Consider the following 24,796-nt stretch of genomic DNA (forward strand, 5'->3'; position numbering starts at 1 on the left):
CCAGAAAAAAAACTTCCAGTCTATACAGTCGTGGCCAAAAGTTTTGAGAATTACATAAATATTTGTTTTCAAAAAGTTTGCTGCTAAACTGCTTTTAGATCTTTGTTTCAGTTGTTTCTGTGATGTACTCAAATATAATTACAAGCACTTCATACATTTCAAAGGCTTTTATCGACAATTACATGACATTTATGCAAAGAGTCAGTATTTGCAGTGTTGGCCCTTCTTTTTCAGGACCTCTGCAATTCGACTGGGCATGCTCTCAATCAACTTCTGGGCCAAATCCTGACTGATAGCAACCCATTCTTTCAGAATCACTTCTTGGAGTTTGTCAGAATTAGTGGGTTTTTGTTTGTCCAACCGCCTCTTGAGGATTGACCACAAGTTCTCAATGGGATTAAGATCTGGGGAATTTCCAGGCCATGGGCCCAAAATTTCAACATTCTGGTCCCCGAGCCACTTAGTTATCACTTTTGCCTTATGGCACGGTGCTCCATCGTGCTGGAAAATGCATTGTTCTTCACCAAACTGTTGGAAGAAGTTGCTGTTGGAGGGTGTTTTGGTACCATTCTTTATTTATGGCTGTGGTTTTGGGCAGAATTGTGAGCGAGCCCATTCCCTTGGATGAGAAGCAACCCCACACATGAATGGTGTCAGGATGCTTTACTGTTGGCATGACACAGGACTGATGGTAGTGCTCACCTTTTCTTCTCCGGACAAGCCTTTTTCCAGATGCCCCAAACAATCGGAAAGGGGCTTCATCGGAGAATATGACTTTGCCCCAGTCCTCAGCAGTCCATTCACTATGCTTTCTGCAGAAGATCAATCTGTCCCTGATGTTTTTTTTTGGAGAGAAGTGGCTTCTTTGCTGCCCATCTTGACACCAGGCCATCTTCCAAAAGTCTTGGCCTCACTGTGCATGCAGATGCGCTCACACCTGCCTGCTGCCATTCCGGAGCAAGCTCTGCACTGGTGGCACTCCGATCCCGCAGCTGAATCCTCTTTAGGAGACGATCCTGGCGCTTGCTGGACTTTCTTGGACGCCCTGAAGCCTTCAATTACAAGAATTGAACCTCTTTCCTTGAAGTTCTTGATGATCCTATAAATTGTTGATTTAGGTGCAATCTTAGTAGCCACAATATCCTTGCCTGTGAAGCCATTTTTATGCAATGCAATGATGGCTGCACGCGTTTCTTTGCAGGTCACCATGGTTAACAATGGAAGAACAATGATTTCAAGCATCACCCTCCTTTTAACATGTCAAGTCTGCCATTCTAACCCAATCAGCCTGACATAATGATCTCCAGCCTTGTGCTCGTCAACATTCTCACCTGAGTTAACAAGACGATTACTTAAAATGATCTCAGCAGGTCCTTTAATGACAGCAATGAAATGCAGTGGAAAGGTTTTTTTGGGATTAAGTTAATTTTCATGGCAAACAAGGACTATGCAATTCATCTGAACACTCTTCATAACATTCTGGAGTATATGCAAATTGCTATTATAAAAACTTAAGCAGCAACTTTTCCAATTTCCAATATTTATGTAATTCTAAAAACTTTTGGCCACGACTGTATATAATTCTGATGGTTACGACCTCAAATTTTTTTAGCTTCATTAATTTTAAACATTTTGAGTACAAATTCTGGTTACCTCTTGGGCCAGTTTAAAACATGCAACCACAATTATGAGAAAGACTACTGACTTGACAAGTTGTCCAGAAGACCATCATCAACACCCTCCACAAGGAGGGTAAGCCAAAGAAGGTCATTGCTGAAAGGGCTGGCTGTTCAATTCAATTCAATTCAAGTTTATTTGTATAGCGCTTTTTACAATACAAATCGTTACAAAGCAACTTTACAGAAAATTATGTTTCTACAATATTTAGTACTAGCTAGTAGTTTGTGCACGTTTGACAGGATTTTAGAAAAAATAAAAAACAATAATAATAATACAAGACGTAGTCAGCTAGACGATGAACTATCAATATTATTAATTAATAGTTATTATATGATGCAGTCACACATGTAGCAATAATTGTTAGTTCAGTTTGTTGATTCAAGGTTAGGATCATCTGGGGTCCTCTGAGGGTCAGCATCATCTCTTCTCAGGTGTTCTGGATCCAGACTGGAGCTTGTGTAAATCCTAGTTACCACGGGATGTAAATCCCGTGGCAAAACATAGAAACAAAATAGAGACATCATTAGCATAGCTGCTGATCCAACAAAGTAAAATTAGTTTAACCCAAGCTAAAGAATAAAAATGCAGATGCAACTCTACACACAATTTAAGAGATACATTATTCGAATGCTTGGCGAAAGAGATGCGTTTTTAATCTAGATTTAAACAGAGAGAGTGTGTCTGAACCCCGAACATTATCAGGAAGGCTATTCCAGAGTTTGGGAGCCAAATGTGAAAAAGCTCTACCTCCTTTAGTGGACTTTGCTATCCTAGGAACTACCAAAAGTCCAGCGTTTTGTGACCTTAGGGTGCGTGATGGGTTGTAGCGTGGTAGAAGGCTAGTTAGGTACGCAGGAGCTAACCCATTTAGGGCCTTATAGGTAAGTAATGATAATTTGTAACTGATACGGAACTTAATAGGTAGCCAGTGCAGAGACTGTAAAATTGGGGTAATATGATCATATTTTCTTGACCTCGTAAGGACTCTAGCTGCTGCATTTTGGACTACCTGTAGCTTGTTTATTGACGAAGCAGGACAGGCTGTTCACAGAGCGCTGTATCAAAATATATTCATAGAAAGTTGACTGGAAGGAAAAAGTGTGGTAGGAAATGGTGCACAAGCAACAGGGCTGACCACAGCTTTGGGAAGATTGTAAGGAAAAGCTGATTCAAGACCTCGGAAGAGCTTCACAAGGAGTGGACTGAAGCCGGAGTCAGCACACTCAGACATATTCAGGAAAAGGGAAAAAGTCAAATCAAGTCATCTTTATTTATATAGCGCTTTAAACAAAACAGATTGTGTCAAATCAAACAGAACAACATTAATTAGGAAAACAGTGTGTCACTAATGCAAAATTACAGTTAAAGGCAGTTCATCATTGAATCCAGTGATGTCATCATCCAGCTCAGTTCAGTTTAAATAGTATCTGTGCAATCAAGTCAACGATATCGCTGTTAATGAAGTGTCCCCAACTAAGCAAGCCAGAGGCGACAGCGGCAAGGAACCAAAACTCCATCTGTGACAGAATAGAGAAAAAACCTTGGGAGCAACCAGGCTCAGTTGGGGGGCCAGTTCTTCTATTGGCCAGACGAAACTAGCAGTTCATTTCCAGGCTGCAGCAAAGTCAGATTCTGCAGAAGAATCATATGTTTCCTGTGGTCTTGTCCCGGAGGTCGTCTTAGACAAGGTCTTTACAGGGGATCTGTATCTGGGGCTCATCTAGTTGTCCTGGTCTCCGCTGTGTTTCAGGGCTGTAGAGTTCCTTTCTAGGTGCTGATCCACCATCTGGGCTGAATCTGTACCTGATCCAGGTGACTGCAGTGACCATCTGACCTGGATACAGACTTTCTATTAACGCGGATACGTGTTTTGTGGCATCTTCTCCTGATAAAACCGAAAATAACTTCAATAAAACTTTCAGTTTTGATTGTACAGATAAGAGCATCACATCAATTGAATCTGTAAAGGGCCTACTTTTATTCGTATCCACACATAATAACAACAAAACTTTGTGCATTTACAAAATAAATAAAACAAACAGGGTGCACTGTCTGCAGCCTTGGTCTGCGGTGATCTTCATTTAGAAATGCCTCATTAAAATGAACTAGAGCTCAGCAAATACTCAACAAACAGACAGGAGAGATATATCTATAGAAAGCTTGACATGTCTACTTTTAAACTACGCAAGTGAAAAAAAATATTCTGTGATTAATAATCCATCGAAAAACTATGCGATGTCCCGTCTTTCACGTCTCCCTTCATTATACCTAATGCGACCATGGCCTTGTGCTGAATGCGCTGATATTATAATAAACAATGTGTAGTTCGTAGCATGTAAATGCCCCCATAACAGCAAAAAAAGAAGGGAGGCTGTTATTCAAGTTTTTTATTTATTCTACACTTCGCTTCGCGCTGAGAGGAATAAGACATAATTCACCCCAAGAAGATGTGCAGAGGATTACCTCAGGATTTGAGTTTTGGATTTCCTCTGAAAAAAGAATGAAGCACTTGAACCAGCAGAGATCATACACGAGTAAGTCTTTTTGTATTGGTTTTCACACGACATTTTACTAGTTAGACTTTTTCCAGACTATAATTCCTGACTAAATGTATAATCAAGTGAAACATTATAAAGCTTCATTTACATCATCTAAATGTTCTACTGTACTACTAGTATCAGTGATCATCAAAATAATGTTAATTACGTAGTTGATCATTTAGATTATTTGAGAGCACATAAACAATATACACTTTGGAAATGCTAGTTATGTGATGTTCATTTATATATTTCAACAATACACAATACCAGGCAATATCAGTTTGCTAAAGCAGTGATATTGTTCAGTATTTTTACCATTCAAAATAACTGCTTTCTATATGAATATATTTTAGAGTATAATTTATTCCTGTGATAAAAGCTAAATTTTCAGCAACCAGTCTTACTCCAAGTCTAACAATATACACTATAACATTCAAAAGCTTGGATTCAGTATATATAGAAATTAAAACTTTTATTTAGCACACAAGTGATGATAAATACACTCACCTAAAGGATTATTAGGAACATCATACTAATAATGTATTTGACCCCATTTCGCCTTCAGAACTGCCTTAATTCTACGTGGCATTGATTCAACAAGGTGCTGAAAGCATTCTTTAGAAATGTTGGCCCATATTGAAACGATAGCATCTTGCAGTTGATGGAGATTTGTGGGATGCACATCCAGGGCAGGAAGCTCCTGTTCCACCACATCCCAAAGATGCTCTATTGGGTTGAGATCTGGTGACTGTGGGGGCCATTTTAGTACAGTGAACTCATTGTAATGTTCAAGAAACCAATTTGAAATGATTCGAGCTTTGTGACATGGTGCATTATCCTGCTGGAAGTAGCCGTCAGAGGATGGGTACATGGAGATCATAAAGAGATGGACATGGTCAGAAACAATGCTCAGGTTGGCTGTGGCATTTAAACAATGCCCAGTTGGCACTAAGGGGCCTAAAGTGTGCCAAGAAAACATCCCCCACAACACTACACCACCACCACCAGCAGCCTGCAGAGTGGTAACAAGGCATGATGGATCCATGTTCTCATTCTGTTTACGCCAAATTCTGACTCTACCATCTTAATGTCAAAATTTTTCCAGTCTTCAACTGTCCAATTTTGGTGAGCTCGTGCAAATTGTAGCCTTTTTCCTATTTGTAGTGGAGATGAGTGGTACCCGGTGGGGTCTTCTGCTGTTGTAGCCCATCCGCCCCAAGGTTGTGCATGTTGTGGCTTCACAAATGCTTTGCTGCATACCTTGGTTGTAACGAGTGGTTATTTCAGTCAAAGTTGGTCTTCTATCAGCTTGAATCAGTCGGCCCATTCTCCTCTGACCTCTAGCATCAACAAGGCATTTTCGCCCACAGGACTGCCGCATACTGGATGTTTTTCCCTTTTCACACCATTCTCTTTAGACCCTAGAAAGGTTGTGCGTGAAAATCCCAGTAACTGAGCAGATTGTGAAATACTCAGACCGGCCCGTTTGGCACCAACAACCATGCCACGCTCAAAATTGCTTAAATCACCTTTCTTTCCCATTCTTACATTCAGTTTGGAGTTCAGGAGATTGTCTTGACCAGAACCACACCCCTAAATGCATTGAAGCAACTGCCATGTGATTGGTTGATTAGATAATTGCATTAATGAGAAATTGAACAGGTGTTCCTAATAATCCTTTACAGGTGATTGTACAATAATCATGTTACAAACGATGCTGTTCTTTCAATTCATCAAAAAAACCTGAAAAGAAAAATTCTCAACTCTTTTCAACATTAATAATAATAATAACAATAATAATAATAATAATAATCAATGTTTTTAGAGTAGAAAATCTGAATATTAGAAGGATTTCTGAAGGATCGTGTGACTGGAGTAATGATGCAAAAAAATTCTGGTTGAAAGTCAGCTTTGATTGTTCTAAATAAACTGCACTTGCAAGTGAATCTCAAGTTATTTTTTGGGATAATTAAATATATTCTAAATAAAATACAAACATAAAAATATATACATTTCTTTTGTCCTCACATTCTTTCAGGTAACTCTTCCTTCTCAGTCAAAGTCAAAGTCACCTTTATTTATATAGCGCTTTAAACAAAATACATTGCGTCAAAGCAACTGAACAACATTCATTAGGAAAACAGTGTCAATAATGAAAAAATGATAGTTAAAGGCAGTTCATTATTGAATTCAGTTATGTCATCTCTGTTCAATTAAATAGTGTCTGTGCATTTATTTGCAATCAAGTCAACGATATCGCTGTAGATGAAGTGACCCCAACTAAGCAAGCCAGAGGCGACAGCGGCAAGGAACCGAAACTCAATCGGTGACAGAATGGAGAAAAAAACTTTGGGAGAAACCAGGCTCAGTTGGGGGGCCAGTTCTCCTCTGACCAGACGAAACCAGTAGTTCAATTCCAGGCTGCAGCAAAGTCAGATTGTGCAGAAGAATCATCTGTTTCCTGTGGTCTTGTCCTGGTGCTCCTTTGAGACAAGGTCTTTACAGGGGATCTGTATCTGGGGCTCTAGTTATCCTGGTCTCCGCTGTCTTTCAGGGATGTAGAGGTCCTTTCTAGGTGCTGATCCAGCATCTGGTCTGGATACATACTGGATCCGGGTGACTGCAGTGACCCTTTGATCTGGACACAGACTGGATCTGGTGGCCACGGTGACCTCGGAACAAAAGAGAAACAGACAAATATTAGCGTAGATGCCATTCTTCTAATGATGTAGCAAGTACATAGGGTGTTATGGGAAGTGTTTCCGGTTCCGGTTTACCTAATTAATGCAGCCTAAAAATCCTTTAACGAATTTGGATAATAAAAGCATATTAGTATGTTATGTGTATGCCAGGTTAAAGAGATGGGTCTTTAATCTAGATTTAAACTGCAAGAGTGTGTCTGCCTCCCGAACAATGTTAGGTAGGTTATTCCAGAGTTTAGGCGCCAAATAGGAAAAGGATCTGCCGCCCGCAGTTGATTTTGATATTCTAGGTATTATCAAATTGCCTGAGTTTTGAGAACGTAGCGGACGTAGAGGATTATAATGTACAAGGAGCTCATTCAAATACTGAGGTGCTAAACTATTCAGGGCTTTATAGGTAATAAGCAATATTTTAAAATCTATACGATGCTTGATAGGGAGCCAGTGCAGTGTTGACAGGACCGGGCTAATATGGTCATACTTCCTGGTTCTAGTAAGAACTCTTGCTGCTGCATTTTGGACTAGCTGTAGTTTGTTTACTAAGCGTGCAGAACAACCACCCAATAAAGCATTACAATAATCTAACCTTGAGGTCATAAAAGCATGGATTAACATTTCTGCATTTGACATTGAGAGCATAGGCCGTAATTTAGATATATTTTTGAGATGGAAAAATGCAGTTTTACAAATGCTAGAAACGTGGATTTCTAAGGAAAGATGACGAAGAATTGACAGAGCAGCCATAAAGTCTTAGACAGCGTTCTGGGTTATTACATGCATAGTTTTTAGGTCCTATAATTAACCACTGTTGGGAACGTTACTTTAAAAAAGTAATTAGTTATAGTTACTCACTACTTGTTCCAAAAAGTAACTGAGTTAGTAACTGAATTACTCTATAATAAAAGTAACTCGTTACCAGGGAAAGTAACTATTTGCGTTACTGTTTAAAAAAAAAGTTGCTATATGTCAAAGAATTTGTATTTTTTGAGCAGTTTTAACAAGTCTGTTGAAATGAGTAGAATAGACAGGTGTTCGTACATAACTTTCGATATTTATTGCACGTCAACAGACAGCAAGAGTTTTATCCTGCACTTCAAGTATTATCTTTGTAAGAAAAGTGTTTTTTGGCCACTAGCTTTGTGTGTCGTTGTGAGCTGCTTCATTAAATTAGAGTTGCTTACAACGGATGTCGACAAAGTCTTCGCTCCTGGACATAATATAGACATTACATGCACGTTCTTGCCTTTGATCACAATGAATTTGAAGTAGTGCTTATATCTCCACCTTGAAAATGCCAACTTTTCATCGGATTGCTCCTGACTCGCCATTTCTGCTGCTGCTGCGAATCTCTGTGTAGCTGTTGCGTGTGTGTGTGTGTTTGGCGACGCTGGTGCGTGTGCCGGCATGTGTGTAAAAACACTGGCTCTGATTGGCTACCATGAAACACATGACTCTTCCTTAGCCAATCATAATCGCTTATCTCGTTATTAACCCACCTCCTCACTCGCTGTGTGAGCCAGGGGTGCGTTCGGATTATATCGTTTATTCAATCAATGCATAGTAACCTACCGCATTTAACGTCCAATAATTTTAACGGCGTTATAACGACGGGAAAAGTAATTAATTAGATTACCCCATTACTGAAAAAATAATGTCGTTACCTAACGCCGTTCTTTTAAACGGTGTTATTCCAAACACAGTAATTAACACCTCTGTTTTTTCATAATTTAGCATAAAGGAATTACTGGATATCTATTTTTTTATATTGACTATGCATTCCGAAGTTCAAATTGGTATGTTTCACCAGGCAGTGAAGAAATATAGAGCAGAGTATCATCATCATAACAGTGAAAGCTAACACTGTGTTTCCTGATGATATCTCCCAAGGTTAACATGTAAAGCGTGAAAAGTGATGGTCCTAGTACTGAGCCTTGAGGTACTTCCTTTTGCACTTGTGATAGATATGATATCTCTTCATTCACTGGTACGAGTTGATGGCGATCAGATGAATATGATTTGAACCACGCAAATGCACTTCCACTAATGCCAACAAAGTATCCTAGTCTATTCAAAAGAATGTTGCAGTCAATAGCGTCAAACCCAGCACCGAGATTCAGTAGCACTAATACAGAGATACAATTACCATCATATGATAAGAACAGGTCATTTGTAACTCTAATGAGAGCAGTCTCGGTTATATGATACGGTCTAAATCTTGACTGGAAATCCTATAGTAGAGAATATGTGGAACTGTTCCTCAGGGGATCTATAGAGCACTGTCTGATGCGATACTGTAACTGACGGCTGCATGGTTACAATTTTATCTCTAATAGTATCGATCTTGGAAGTAAAGTAGCTCATAAAGTCATTACTGCTGTGCTGTTGGGAAATGTCAACACTTGTTGATGCTTTATTTTTCATTAATTTAGCCACTGTATTGAATAAATAACTGGGGTTATGGTTGTTTTCTTCTAAAAGAAATGAAAAGTAACAAGATCTAGCAGTTTTTAATGCTTTTTCTGTAAGATAGGTTACTTTCCCACCAAGCAATACAAAATACCTCTAGTTTTGTTGTCCTCCAGCTGTGCTCCATTTTCCGGGCTACTCTCTTTAGGGTGCGAGTGTGCTCATTATGCCACGGTGTCAGACTGTTTTCCTTAATCTTCCTTAAGTGTAAAGGGGCAACTGTATTTAAAATTCTAGATAAGAGAGAGTCTGTTACATCACCAAGTTGTTCTGAGGTTTTGGAAATGCTATGGAATGGGGATACATCAGGAAGATTACTTACAAAACAGTCTTTTGTGGTAGAATTGAAAGTTGAGTGGAAGCAAAATGTGTGGAAGAACAAGATGCACAACTAAACGAGTTGAACGAAATGGACTGAGGCTGGGGTCAAGGCATCAAGGGCCACCACACACAGATGCGTCAAGGAATTTCCTGAACCACAGACAACATCAGAGGCATCTTACCTGGGCTAAGGAGAAGCAGAACTGGACTGTTCCCCAGTGGTACAAAGTCCTCTTTTCAGATTAGAGCAAATTTTGTAATTCATTTGGAAACCAAGGTCCTAGAGACTGGAGGAAGGGTGAAGAAGCTCATAGCCCAAGTTGCATGAAGTCCAGTGTTATGTTTCAACAGTCTCTCATGATTTGGGATGCAATGTCATCTGCTGGTGTTGGTCCATTGTGTTTTTTGGTCAGCAAACTCACCAGACCTGTATTGTCAAGAGGAAAATGAGAAACAAGAGACCCAAAAATGCAGATGAGCTTTTGAGCCGAAATGAGGCAGAAATTAAAACAAAAGGAGCCCCTACCAAGTATTGAGTACATGTACAGTAAGTGAACATACTTTCCAGAAGGCCAACAAGTCACAAATTATTTTTATTTGATTTTATTTGTCATGATCCTGGCTCTTTCCTTCTCTTTTTTCATCCCTTGCCTCCCTCTGCTGGTTGTTTTATGTCCTACTTTCACTCTTACCCACTATCTACCCCTCATTACCGTCAGCTGGATCTCATTCTCTCATCATCACACCTGTTCTCTATCTGCCTCTTTTGCCTTCGCTATATCTAGCTCTCTTTTTCGTGTATGTGTTGTCGGATTATTGTTTAACCTAGATGCACGGAGCTGAGTGTAACCGTGACTTCGCTGTAGTTGTGTCTTGTCCTGTCTAGTCTAGACCAGTCCTGTCTAAGCAGTGTTACACATAGAGCCTCAGTATTGCTGTTGTGTTTACCTCTTCTGTGCTGTACCCAGCGGTTTTCGTTGAGGGTTGCAGAGAACTTCTCATCTCGCCAGTACCTTTGATCTCTCCGCTCAAGAGCCGCCCGGATATCCGGCTGAAGTCCTCTGTTACCATTTTGAAGAAGCTGTCAAGCACTCTGAGTTACTTTTGTGAATTTTCAGTTCTGTTAGTCAGCCTTGCGGCGCATCCTTATTTACTCATTAAACAAGACTGTACCTGCTATTGTCTCTGGACCCCTTGTTTCATTACATTATTGGTCTTATGAAATATTCTAACTCTCTCTCTCTCTCTCTCTCTATATATATATATATATATATATATATATATATATATACAGGTGATGGTAATATAATTAGAATATCATCAAAAAGTTTATTTATTTCATTAATCATAATAAAAAAGTGAAACTTGTATATTCTATTCATTCATTACACACAGACTGATATATTTCAAATGTTTATTTCTTGTAATTTTGATGATTATAACTGACAACTACATTGTTTCATCTCCCTATCTGATGTGAGCATAAGTACTGGAACAAATGCCTCACATGTCTTTCTAAGTGTTCAGCTGTATCCCGTTGCATTAATTCTTCAGATATTAAAAGCATGGAATGTGTCTTAGCCATTATATCCATTGCTTCTGCATTCTAAGTCTTTCATTCGATGATGACACACACAAACCAGGATGAAGACAAGGAAGCCGACTGAAAGAAAAGCAAGCAATTTGGAATGCTAAAAGAAAATAAGAAGTCAATTAGAACTATAGGAAAAACAAAGGGCATGGAGAAATCAAGAGTTTGGAAACTACCAGCAACATTAGCAACCAATGAAGAAAAACAACAGTAGTTGATGACAGACAAATTATAAAAGCTGTGCAAATGAACCCTAAAATACATGTCTGTAAAATCACCAGCAACCTCCAGAAAGCTGGGGTGATGCTCTTTTAATCTACTGTCTGCAGGAGAATTTGACATATAATTACAGAACATCTGATGCAAACCTTTGATCAGCACCAAGAAAAGAAAGGCAAGATTCTTTACAAATGTGAGCCAGTACAGTTTTGGACCTGAGTTTATGGACCAATGAGACAAAGATTAACCTTTATCTAAGTTACTGGAAAGCAAAAGTGTGTATAAAAAGGGTACTGCAAATGATCCTAGGCATACAACCTTATCTGTAAAGCTTGGTGGAGGTGGTGTCATGGTATGGACATGAATGGCTGTCTCCAGAACAGGACCTCTTAATTTTAATGATGAATTAATGTATGATGGCAGTAGCAGAATGAATTTGGAAGGGTACAAAATCATTGTCTACCAATCTTCAAGAAAATTTCACAAAACTCATTAGAAACCACTTCATACTGGACCAGGACAATGACCCAAAATACCCTGCCAGTTCAGTCAAGTATTTTATCAAGGCAAAGAAATGTAAAGTCTTAGATGGCCCAAATCAATCTAGGACCAAAAATTTGGTGATCTCTATAGGTTGCAGACTCACTGCTCTGATTGCATGCAAGGGATCTGCAACTAAATATTAGCTCTCAATCTTCAATTTTTTTTTCATCTGCCTTAAATTCAACTGTTCCAATACTTATGCTCACATCAAATAGTGGGGTGAACCCTAAAAGTGCTGTCCTTTTTATTTGCTGAAACATTTATGTGTCGAAAGACCTGCCAATAAAATGTGACATTCTGTGACTCATAGCATTTGCGCACGTGTAAGAAAACGGACACTCCAGATCATATATGTAAAGGAGAATTTAGAAATTATATTAAGAACATAAATTTGTTCTCAGATATCAAAGATAACAGGAACTCAGCATGCACTCTCTTCTCTCTACCAGAATGCTCTTCTTCAGTGCTTGTTTACACTGGTTTTCGAAACAGCGCCACCACTCTCACTTTTTTTCTGGGCACGTGATCTAAGCTCAAATCTGATTGGATGGCCCGTTTCATCATGGAGCGAAGGTAAAAAAAAATTCTACACAGAGGACCAAAAAACATCCTCGCTTTTTTTGACTGTGAATGATCGTGCCTGGTGTGAATTGCCCCATAGGGATCTATTGTTTTGATTCAAGAGTCATTGCGCAGAACATTCACACCAAATTCCCTCTTTCAGTGTGAAGAACCCTTGTGAAGAACAGTGATTAAACGTGAAAGAAAAAGTGTTTTGATGTTTGCGCTAATTGTTTTCCCAATACTGATCCTTTGTTAATAAATTTGAGAAATGCATTCTACATAGCCGAAAGTAGGCATAGACAAAATTAATAAAGTTATTATTTATACTTTTGCATTATGCTTTGGACTAATAGAATCAATATTCTATATCATCTGTTTTGCTTTGTTTTCCTAATTATTATTTTGTAAATTCCTCTACATGTCCCTGTTCAATTTAAGCTCCAATTAAACATTCTGTGGATTGTGGCCAATTTAATTGCAATACATCACACTCAAAACCGAATAAAAGCCAGTTCCCTTTTTTTTTTTTTTTTTGCTCCACACTGCAACAAATACACACTCTCTTGAGGAAAACACATCATTACACACATCTATGAAACAAATATAAGTGTTCTTTGGAGATCAGTTGACTGCTACAGTCACAGATTATGTCTGTATCTGTGTGTGTTTTGGTATATATGGTTTATGAGGACACAAATGTGTATTATGACATGGGTACTACAACGTAAACATGGTTTATGAGGGCACTTCATGTGTCCCCATAAACAAAAAGGCTTAAAAAACATATTAAATATTTTTTTATGAAAATTTTAGCCAGTAGTTTTTTGTGAGGTATAGATTTAGGTGTAGGTCAATAGAAAATACAGTTTGTACAGTATAAAAAACATTACTCCTATGGCGAGTCCCCGTAAACCACATATGCAAGAAAGTGTGTGTGTGAGTTCCACAGTGTTGTTTCCACTGGTATCTTGTTTAGATAAAAAGGTGCTCAGGCATCAGATTGGCTGTGGTTGTTGCGGTCGCTCTGGGGCTCAGAAGGGGGCTGTAGGGGCTGGTGAAGTGTGACAGTAAAAGCTCTCAACAGGATAAAGATACAGTAGCCTAGCTAAGAGACTGACATGACTGACAGCCACTTGCACTCAACAGAGCTGAGCCGACCAAACCACTCCGCACCCTGACTTAAAACACTAAACTGGCAATAATATTTATTAACCAATGCTTCAACTGAAGACATACGTATGTAGCCTACACTGTAAAAAATATTCCCTAAAATATACGGTAAAAAAATGGCAGCTGTGTTTGCCAGAACTGTACCATAAAAAATACGGTAACACTGTTTTATGTTTAGCGGTTTTATACCATAAAAAAATACAGCAACACCGTTGAAAATACGGTAACACTGTTTTTTGTTTAGCGGTTTTATACCATAAAAAATACAGCAACACCGTTTTAGGTTTGACGGTTTTACCTTAAATTTACAGTTTAATACTGTAATTTAACGGTAATGATATAATATTAATATACCAACTTATTGAAGTACTGAAATATGTTTTGTACCTTTGTATTAAACTGGTAACCACCAAAAGCAGGTGGTGATGAGAAAGTCTCGTGATGAAACATAGCCCATCACAAGCAGCTTTTAAATAATAAGATACATAGAAGGTGCAGAGTGTCATTCACACAGACACTAAATACCATCATGGTGAGACTCATTAATCTGAAATATGCAATAAACTCAGCCGGCAGCCATATCACCCTGGAGCCCAAGACTGGTTTCCCACTGAAGCTAAGCAGGGCTGAGCCTGGTCAGTACCTGGATGGGAGACCTCCTGAGAAAACTAGGTTGCTGCTGGAAGAGGTGCTAGTGAGGCCAGCAGGGGGTGCTCACCCTGTGGTCTGTGTGGGTCCTAGCGCCCCAGTGTAGTGATGGGGACACTATACTGTCAACAAGCACAGTCCTTCGGATGAGACGTTAAACCGAGGTCCTGACTCTCTGTGGTCATTAAAAATCCCAGGAAGTCTTTCGAAAAGAGTAGAGGTGTGACCACGGCATCCTGGCTAAATTCGCCCAGTGGACTCTGACCATCATGGCCTCCTAACAATCCCCATACCTGCTGATTGGCTTCATCACTCTGTCTCCTCTCCACCAGTAAGCTGGTGTGTGGTGGGCGTTCTGGCGCACTATGGCTTCCGTCGCATCATCCAGGTGGATGCTGCACACTGGTGGTGGACGAGGAGATACCCCCTGACAATGTAAGCGCTTTGAGTGCCTAGAAAAGTGCTATATAAATGTAATGAATTATTAATTATTATTATTATTAATAAACATTAATTTAACAACATTACATGTAACATACAACCCTAATAAACATAACAGATAAGAAAAAAAAATAATAAATTAGAAGAAACATAGTTATTTCAAAGAAAAAATAGAAAATTCAAACAAAATTTGAAATGCAACGCAGAGAATTCTGGGAATGTAAATTTACGTTTTTTTTTTTTTTTTTTTTTACAGTGTAGTTTCTTAACCTTTTGCTGCCTGATAAATTTCTGGACAATATCTCATTTTCAAAACAGCATTTTAAAGTGTCATTAGTTTTTCCCCAAAATATGCTGCCTGTGTTTACATTCTAAAGCAGCATGGCATGTATCGATATGCTCAGTGAAAATATTCTCTATACTTTCTAAAGTACTTGATTCTGATTGGTCAGTCACAACATTCTTAGATTACTTATAAAGTGGTGCAGGAATGCACTGGAGGATCATTAGCATAGCAATATGCTAACAGCAACCTATATTGAAATCTGTTGTGAGCTAAATCTGAACAAAATTATATTTGATGAATTGCTACATAGAGCTTTCCTGGGCTGCATTTCCCAAAATAATCAAAAACTTAAATAGATTGTAGAAACTATTAGAAACCAATAATTATACCATTTTGGTGTTGCCTAAGAATTCAGCAGCACATGTAGTTTACTAGGTTTTGCCACAGAGAGCACAACATTTAGCATACTGAATATGTGTGTTGTATATTTTGTGGTTTGCACAGTGGTTATGCATGTTTTATACGTCTTACACCATAATAGCTAATTGGGTTTCCCCACTAAAGTGTTAACCAAATTTGTTAATCTTACCAACAGGTAATTAAGCCAAACAGTCCATTTAATTGTAAATTATTCTGTGTATTTAGACACTCACAAACATACCCATAAATTATTTAAATGGAAATGTACTTTTTAATTTTATTTTCTTCAGTGTTCCACTTTTCTCCCCTAAAGACAAAAACAATTGCATGGCATTGTTTAATACTCTCATACTACAGAAATAGCTGTTATCTGATCATGATTAACTTCAAAGCTTCAAACTGTTATTTTTAACAGGGCTTAATATAATTAGTTAGTGGTTGTCACACACCTCTCCAGACCTTTACTGAATCCATAGACATAAATGAAACCTTGTTAATGACTGAAACACTATGGTTGCTGGAAGCACACGTCTGTGGATGAATGTTGTGAGTGCTCAATAATGAGTACAATGCGTAGGTGGAGGCTGCAATTTCATACCTGTGTCCAAAACAGAATGAGATCCATCACAGAGAGAGATGAATGATAGAGACTGGAGAGGGAGAATTATTTAGGTGGGGTGAAAAGCACTGCATGAGCCCCTCGCTGTGTTTACTCCATGGAAATAATGAACATACTGTTTACAGAAAGCTCTACAGTGGTTCGTAAAGTGTTGTTGATCATCTCTCCCACTGTGAGTGTTTTTGGTCCTTACCTAACTCCTCTGAACTGTCTCTTCTCCCTCATCACTCACCCACCCTCTCTTCACAGCTAAAGCAGATGGATGATAGAACAGAAGAGGGCTTGTAATAGGTGTATAAAAGCTAGACGAGGCTGTTGCAATTTACTCCTGTTGTTATCTTTAATAGAGCTATTCAGTTTTAGTTCTAAAACCAGGAAGAATTTGTAACATTTTGTGTTTGGTAATATATATATATATATATATATATATATATATAAAAAGTCTGCATTATGTGCTTGATTTCCCCCCAAGAAGATAAACACCCTTGTGTTTATCTGTCAAAAGTAAATTGTGTCAACATTTAGAGGTACATTAGTATATAGATGACTTTAACACAGAGACTAAAAGCTTTAATTTAATGGGTTTAATAAAGGTTTCAAAATTCATGTTTGACATTTAACTGTGAGTAATTTATGTTGTAGAACAAAACCAATCTTAAATCTCCTTTTTCTGTCAAAAATTCTAGAAAGGACAGTATCTTCTCTGCAGTGTTCCTTCTCAGAAAGAAATGGTATCTGTTAGGATTTCCAGTCAGGATTAGATCGTATAATAGTACTATTATCGCAAAATCACACTGGTTATTGGTGGGGAATATATTGGAATATATTGTCACCTCGACAACCACTGGCACAAGACCACTGGAACCAGACAAGTCCTCTGTACCTGTGTTGCAGCCTGAAATTAAACCACACCATACTGGTTTCATCTGGTCAGAGGAGAACTAGTCCCCCGACTGAGCCTGGTTTTTCTCCCAAGGTTTTTTTTTTTTTTTTTTTGCACAGACACTCCTAGAAGACAGCTGAACTGTTAACATAAATTAACTGACTTTAGCAGCTTCTTGCATTATTGAGAAACTATGTTCCTCCTTTCCTTTACTCAAATACAAAGCCTTTAAAAACTTCCTTAAGGAAACCATGGTAGTTTAGTCTTCCTGGTTGGCATAAAAATTTACGTCATGAATGAACCGTTCAAGTCTACAGTAATTGTGTCAGTTTTTCATTGTAGTTACAACTTCAGTTTTAAAAAAGTTCCAAAAGGGTGTTTTGTACTGTACTAACTTCTATAACTGAATCCATCAAGCCATTAATCTTAACTAGGTCCTGCAAATGATTCACCTTTTCTTGTTTGAACAAGTACAGATGTTATACGGTGTTTGTTTTGAGCATATGCTCAAATTCAGCTTTCATCAAGAACAGCTCAGATTGCATTACTCATGCATCAGGGGTGAGTCTTGAGCTCCAGCAGGGAGTAGACAAAGACAAATCAAAAAGAGAAATGTCTCAAAGCGTGAAATCTTCCCATAAAAATGTAAAGGGCTATGCTTCCTCTGAATTTGTGCACTGTGCTTTGTTGATCTCTTGATTCTCTGTGAGTGACTGCGTGTTTAAATATTCATTAGTGTTTGTGATATGCGATGAGGGACCTCCAGGGCCCCTTGTTTGAGCGTGCTAGACACAGACTAAACAAACAACTGCACACAGTGAGACTACCCATACGGAAAGGTAATATATTCACATATATGTGAAGCACTGTTAAATATATTTAAATATATTTTGAAAATATATTAAAAAAATACATAGTGCGTGTGTGTTTACATAGGCTATTTGTGAAAGCGCTAGGCTACCTCGGGGGACGACCGAGTGGGTCCGGTGCCACCGCCCGACATCGCTGACACAGGCTATCCAGCTGGCTGAAGACCATCTGGTGGCGTGCCCGGGGGGTGGCGAGCCCCTTTCTAACCTCTCTCTCTCTCTTCTCCTTCCCTTCCCTCTCCCTCTCACCCTATTCCTGTTCCCAGGTCGCGGAGTAACGTGCCCCCTCGAGTCCCACAGCGGAGTGGGGCCTTCCAGGGGAACAGACCAGGGACACGGGAGGGCGCTGGGGCTACTGGTCCATCCGCCCCTTTTCCCTCTCTCCACCAATCTTTTGGCCATCCTTCTGCCGCTGGGGCGGCGGGAAGGCCTGGGCCGGCCTGCTGGAGATGCGGGGACCCGGGGCATTTCCTGGACCGCTGCCCAATGATGGAAGTGGGAGCATTGATCCGGGTTCCCGACTCCCCAGCAGCTGCCCCCGATCAAGCTGGGCTGTACCAAATACCTGTGAGTATCGAGGGGGGTACATATCAGGCTTTGGTGGATTCGGGCTGTAATCAAACCTCCATTCATCAAAGCCTGATGCAACAGAGGGCATTGGATACAAGCCGCAAGGTTAAAGTGAGGTGTGTACACTGGGATGTGGTGGACTACCCTCTAGTGCTGGTTAGTATTCAGTTTCGGGGGAAAAGTGAAGGTGGCGGTTAATTCCCACCTTAGGCATCCGCTGATTTTGGGGACAGATTGGCCAGCTTTTACACAGTTATTGGGGGTTTTGTGTGCGGATGCTTCTTGGGAGACAGGGCAGGGAAACAGAGAAGCGGTGGTTCAGGCTGGCGATGCAGTTGCGGGACCTTCACAGGCTGACTCAGAGGAAACGAGAACGAGGGAGGACTTCATGTCCCCTGAGCTAGATGACTTTCCACTTGAGCAGTCTCGTGATGAGACGCTTAAAAACGCGTATGACCGGGTCCGCACCATCGACGGACGGCTTCTCCAGCCTGATCAACCGCTCTCTTTTCCTTATTTTTCCATGATAAAGGATAGGTTGTATCGGGTGACCCAAGATACCCAGTCAAAAAGGAATATAACCCAGTTATTAGTCCCAAAAAGCAGTCGGGAAATGCTTTTCCAGGCGGCTCACTGTAGTCCCATGGCAGGCCACTTGGGGGAAGCAAAGACACGTGAGCGGCTCATGGCCCGGTTTTTTTGGCCGGGCATTCACGAGCACATCCGCCGGTGGTGTGTGGGGTGTCGGGAATGTCAGCTGGTAAATCCGCCGGCCACTTCTAAAGCGCCATTGCGTCCCTTACCACTGATGGAGGTCCCCTTCGAGAGAATTGGTATGGACCTCATCGGGCCATTAGAACGCTCAGCACGTGGGCATCGTTTTGCATTAGTTCTCGTGGACTATGCAACATGATGCCCAGAAGCAGTGCCGCTACGCACAATCTCTGCAAAGAGTGTGGCGGACGCGCTGTTTCGAGTGATCTCCCGAGTGGGGATCCCCAAAGAGATCCTCACAGACCAGGGCACGGCGTTTATGTCATGTACAGTAATCGAGCTATACGAGTTACTGGGCATTAAATCGATTCGCACCAGCGTCTATCACCCACAAACAGATGGCTTGGTGGAACGATTTAATCGCACATTGAAATCCATGGTTCGTAAGTTCGTTAAGGAGGACGCCAATAATTGGGATAAATGGCTTGAGCCCCTATTGTTCGCAGTGCGGGAGGTTCCACAAGCCTCCACAGGGTTTTCCCCATTCGAGGTTCTCTATGGTCGTCAGCCCCGCGGGGTGCTTGACGTCATTAGGGAGGCTTGGGAGGAGGGGCCTTCAAACAGCCGTAGTGAAATTCAGTATGTCATGGACCTTCGATCAAAACTTCACACTTTGGGGAGGCTGTCGATGGAGAATTTGCTCCAGGCCCAAGACAAACAGAGTCGGCTGTACAACAGGGGTACGCGAGCGCGTCAATTTACACCGGGAGAGAAAGTGCTTGTGTTACTTCCAACATCCAGTTCTAAATTACTCGCGAAGTGGCAAGGACCGTTTGTGGTTACACGGCGAGTGGGGGATCTCGATTATGAGGTGGTGCGATCGGATAGAGGGAATTCACGTCAAATTTATCATCTCAACCTTCTAAAACGGTGGAATGAGGTGACCTCGGTTGAGTTAGCCGTGACAATTTCGGCAGAGGATGATCTCGGACCAGAAGCAGTGGTCAAAACCAACCCGCTCGCTCTGGTCCCTGGGGGAGATAACCTCTCGCCGCGGCAGCTCGCTGAGGTGGCCAAGTTGCAAGCAGATTTTGCGGACGTATTTTCCCCCTTGCCGGGTCGCATGAATCTCATACAGCACCATATCGAAACGGTCCCCGGGGAAGTGGCGCGCAGCCGCCCCTATCGTTTACCGGAACACAAAAAAAAGGTGGTTCAAGATGAATTAACGGCCATGCTAGAGTTGGGAGTAATAGAAGAATCGTATAGCGACTGGGCGAGCCCGATAATTTTAGTCACCAAAACCGACGGCTCGGTCCGTTTCTGTGTTGATTATAGAAAGGTGAATGCAGTGTCGAAATTCGCCGCTTATCCAATGCCCCGAGTTGACGAGCTGCTTGATCGGTTAGGTTCGGCTCGCTTTTATTCGACACTGGATTTAACAAAAGGGTATTGGCAGATCCCCTTGTCGCCATTATCCAAAGAAAAAACGGCCTTCACCACACCGTTTGGGTTGCACCAATTTGTCTCCCTTCCGTTTGGGTTATTCGGGGCTCCCGCCACTTTTCAGCGTCTTATGGACAAAATTCTCCGGCCCCATTGCGCGTACGCCGCTGCCTATCTCGACGACATCATTATACACAGTAATGATTGGCAGCGGCATATGGAACATCTGCGTGCGGTCCTGACGTCCTTAAGGGCGGCTGGATTCACGGCGAACCCACGGAAGTGTGCAATTGGGCGGGTGGAGGTACGGTATCTGGGCTTCCACTTGGGGCATGGGCAGGTGCGTCCCCAAATTGACAAGACAGCAGCAATTGCAGCTTGCCCAAGCCCCAAGACCAAAAAGGAAGTGAGACAGTTCCTGGGGCTGGCGGGATATTATAGAAGGTTTATTCCTAAATATTTGGAGCTCACCAGCCCGCTGACTGATCTCACCAAAAAGGAAGCACCAGATCCGGTCCAGTGGACGGAGCCGTGCCAACAAGCCCTAACCAAGGTAAAGGCTGCCCTGTGCGGCGGGCCGCTCTTGCACTCTCCTAACTTTAATCTCCCGTTTTTGTTGCAGACGGATGCGTCGGACAGGGGGCTGGGTGCAGTCCTGTCTCAGGTGGTCGCAGGAGAGGAGCGGCCGGTGCTGTATCTAAGTCGAAAGCTCTCAAAGAGAGAGACTAGATACAGCACCATTGAAAAAGAATGTTTAGCCATTCGGTGGGCTGTCCTCACCCATCGCTATTACCTCCTGGGATGGGAATTCACCCTCTGTTCGGACCACGCGCCCCTCCAGTGGCTCCACCGCATGAAGGATACCAACGCGCGGATCACCCGTTGGTATCTCGCTTTACAGCCTTTTAAATTCAAGGTGATCCACAGGTTGGGGGCCCAGATGGCGGTGGCCAACTTCCTCTCCAGGAATGGGGGTGGGCTGCTGCAGGCCGGAGTGCTCCCCGGCCTGAGTCGGGCGGTGGGGGTATGTGGCGAGGTGGGCGTGGGAAGCCGAAAAAGCTGCAGCGGGAGAAAGAATGTGGGGACGAGCGGTAATAAGGAGGTCAAATGATTAATGATTAACACCTGTTTGTAATTCCAGTGATTGGGGAGAGAGGAGTTATAAGCGCCGAGCAGACCGGCGAAGGGGAAGTCGTTGAGAGAGCCAGAGCTGAGCAGTGTGTGTGTGTTGAAATAGATGTGTGAAGGCAGAGCGCCGAGCGCAGTTTACTTTTGTTTATTCTGTTTATTTTTGGAGTTAATAAAGAGCCTTTGTTCGCCACCCCTGACTTCCTTGTCCATCATCTTTCCGAACTGTTTTACAATCCCTTACGAAAATTACCATGTTTTTACTACGAATAAAACCAAAAAACCATGGTTACTATAGTTAAACCATGGTAACCAGAAATTAACCATGGTTTTGCTAAATTAACCATAGTTTAACCATGGTATTTGTAGTAAATCTGTGGTTCTACAAATGGTAGTCAACACGCCAAAAAACCATGGGTTACTACAGTTTTACTATAATAAAACCATGGTTATTTTTCGTAAGGGATTGTCAATTTATATTTTGAATAAATTATGTTGTTTTTAACTTTTTATTTTATTTATGGAACACAGGTTCCAAAAAATATTAAGAAGCAAAACAGTCAGTTGATAATATTATCAACACTAATAATAACTCAGCATATTAGAATGATTTCTAAAGGATCATGTGACACTGAAGACTGGAGTAATGATACTGAAAATACAGTGCTGCGTCACTGAATAAATTAATAAAAATTATTTTAAAAAGTAGAATGAGATAGGAAACCAATATTAGAAATTCTTCACAATATTACTGTTTTTCTGCATTTTTGATCAACTAAATACAGCCTTGATGAGCATAAGAGACTCCAATAAAAAACATTACAAATCTAAAAGATATATACCCGTTTATATATATATATATATATATATATATATATATATATATATATATATATATATATATATATATATATATAATAGGCCTTTGTGTGTGTTCCTTATTCTGTCCCTTATTTTTCTATGAAAAACCACAAATGTCCCTTATTTTCATTTTCTAAGTTGGCAGCCATACTGTTAATCCACTTACATGAACTAAAATGGGCTGAAACTATTCCAAACATGTTTTTATCTTTCATTGTAGAGTAGACAAATATTGATAAAAAAATTGTACTGTGGTTTTAGTAGTGTCAGAAAAAAGCCCTCTAATGGGAGCTGCTGATAGAGATATAGGAAACACAGCTGATCTGAGAAACCTTATTAAATAACTTAAAATGCTTTTTTTCCACAATATATTTCACCTGTATCATCAAAGCATCTTTAAAATTTAAAAACGTAAATTCTCTTTTCTTAAGATTATTTGTAGGATGTTCTGTACATTATTCTTTCTCTTGTCTGCATTTCACCTCTGCTGTAGTTTATTTCTAATAAATCTGACATTGTATACTATGTATTGTTGGCTCTGTGACAAATTGTTTATTTTCCTATATTCTTCCTTGCTGAAGACCGTGCAGCAGAGTTGGAGTGGACCTGTTGTTGAAGAACTTCTCCAGGCACTATGAACCATCTGACTAGTAAGTAAAACCGCAAACATTCAAAAGTTTATCAGATATTTAAAAAATATATCAAATATGTTTTGAGTCCTGTATGTCTTACAAGGCCATCCTGTTTAACACTGCACTGAGGACACTACAACCAGAGAGGTACAACTAGTGTTGTCACGGTACCAAAATTTCAGTATTAGGTACTGATACCAGTGAAAATCCATGGTTCTCGGTACCAATTTCGGTACCAAAGCAAAACACAAAAATATGCAAATAAAAAAAACACACTTTATCACTAAAAATAAAACCAATGCCATTCTTTATCCTTATTTAAGTAATATAGACGGCAGATGCTGAAATTACTGCTAGCTTCACATGCTTCAGTCTATGTAGTAAATAAACCCACATGTCTCTGCCATTCATTCATTCATTCATTCACACAGAGATGCGCAGAACATGCAGGATTCATATTTCAACCAACTTTTGCAGCTTTACATTTAAAGATACTGGTCCATATGTAGATTTGATTTGTTTAATTTATGCTATCTTTGACAAATTCCGTGACTATCCATATTAAAACGTAAGTTTAATTTTCATTACTGGATTTTGAGATTCTGTCCGCATTTTCTGATCCGCGGAAATGACCGGGTCCTCGGTACCACCGGTACTTAAAGAAGCCTGGTACTGTGACATTTTAATTTTTTAGTACCAACTTGGTACCGAAGCACCGGGTCTTTTGACAACACTATTCAAGGGTGTGATTCTTCCGGAAAAATCCGGAAATCCGGCTTTTCCGACCTGAAAATGATGCTCTCGTAAATCATGCAAAAAAAAAAAGTTCAGGGGTTGGGGGCTGGGTTCGGGTATTGGTAAACATAATGACCGTTTACCGCTGTCAACGTTTTTTGTGCCTCTGATTCATGTCGTCGTGTCACTCCAATAATTAAGTAATAATAAGTATAATAATAAGTAGTCCAATAATTTGTCACGATTGAAGTTCAAAGTGTACGCTCACCGTTCTGAATGCGCATACACCCAACCATCTAATCACGTGAACAGCTTCAGTTGACTGACGAAGAGAGTGAACACGGATGATTCATGTAAGCAAATCTATATTGTCTTTCATTTTTATATGCAGGTCTAGTAAAATTTAACCAATCTATTGATCACTTTTGTCATGCTTCCATAACATTAATGTTAAATGATTCTGGGCTAATTTAGCAAAGTAACGCCATGTTGGTTATTGCTTACTTCTAGCTAGAAAGTTTAGCAGCTTCTACAAGGCTCGAAATTGCCAACATTTTTGTCGCATATGCTCCTGAAATTTAATCTGTGCAACCTAAAAATATATTTGGGAGTAACTTTATATGCGCGGAGCATATGAGCATATCTGTCAACTAACGACACGTCCGATTTGCGAACTAATGACTAATTTGAACCGATTCACTTTAATAAATGCTTAAATTTGATCTGGGTCGAGTTTCCCGATAAGTTT

The 24,796-nt window shown here is 40.4% G+C and overlaps 1 long non-coding RNA gene across 1 annotated transcript; it reads right to left on the reverse strand.

The window, feature by feature from the left end:
- Nucleotides 1–20,982: 20,982 nt before the first annotated feature.
- On the reverse strand, nt 20,983–21,643 carry LOC132121027 (uncharacterized). Its single transcript, XR_009426211.1, has 3 exons — nt 21,543–21,643; nt 21,317–21,401; nt 20,983–21,257 (listed from the first exon to the last, which is right to left on the reverse strand). It is a non-coding gene; the product is annotated as an uncharacterized LOC132121027 (long non-coding RNA).
- Between the last annotated feature and the right edge of the window lie 3,153 nt (nt 21,644–24,796).

Source organism: Carassius carassius, chromosome 39, assembly GCF_963082965.1.
Source record: "Carassius carassius chromosome 39, fCarCar2.1, whole genome shotgun sequence".
NCBI lineage: Eukaryota > Metazoa > Chordata > Actinopteri > Cypriniformes > Cyprinidae > Carassius > Carassius carassius.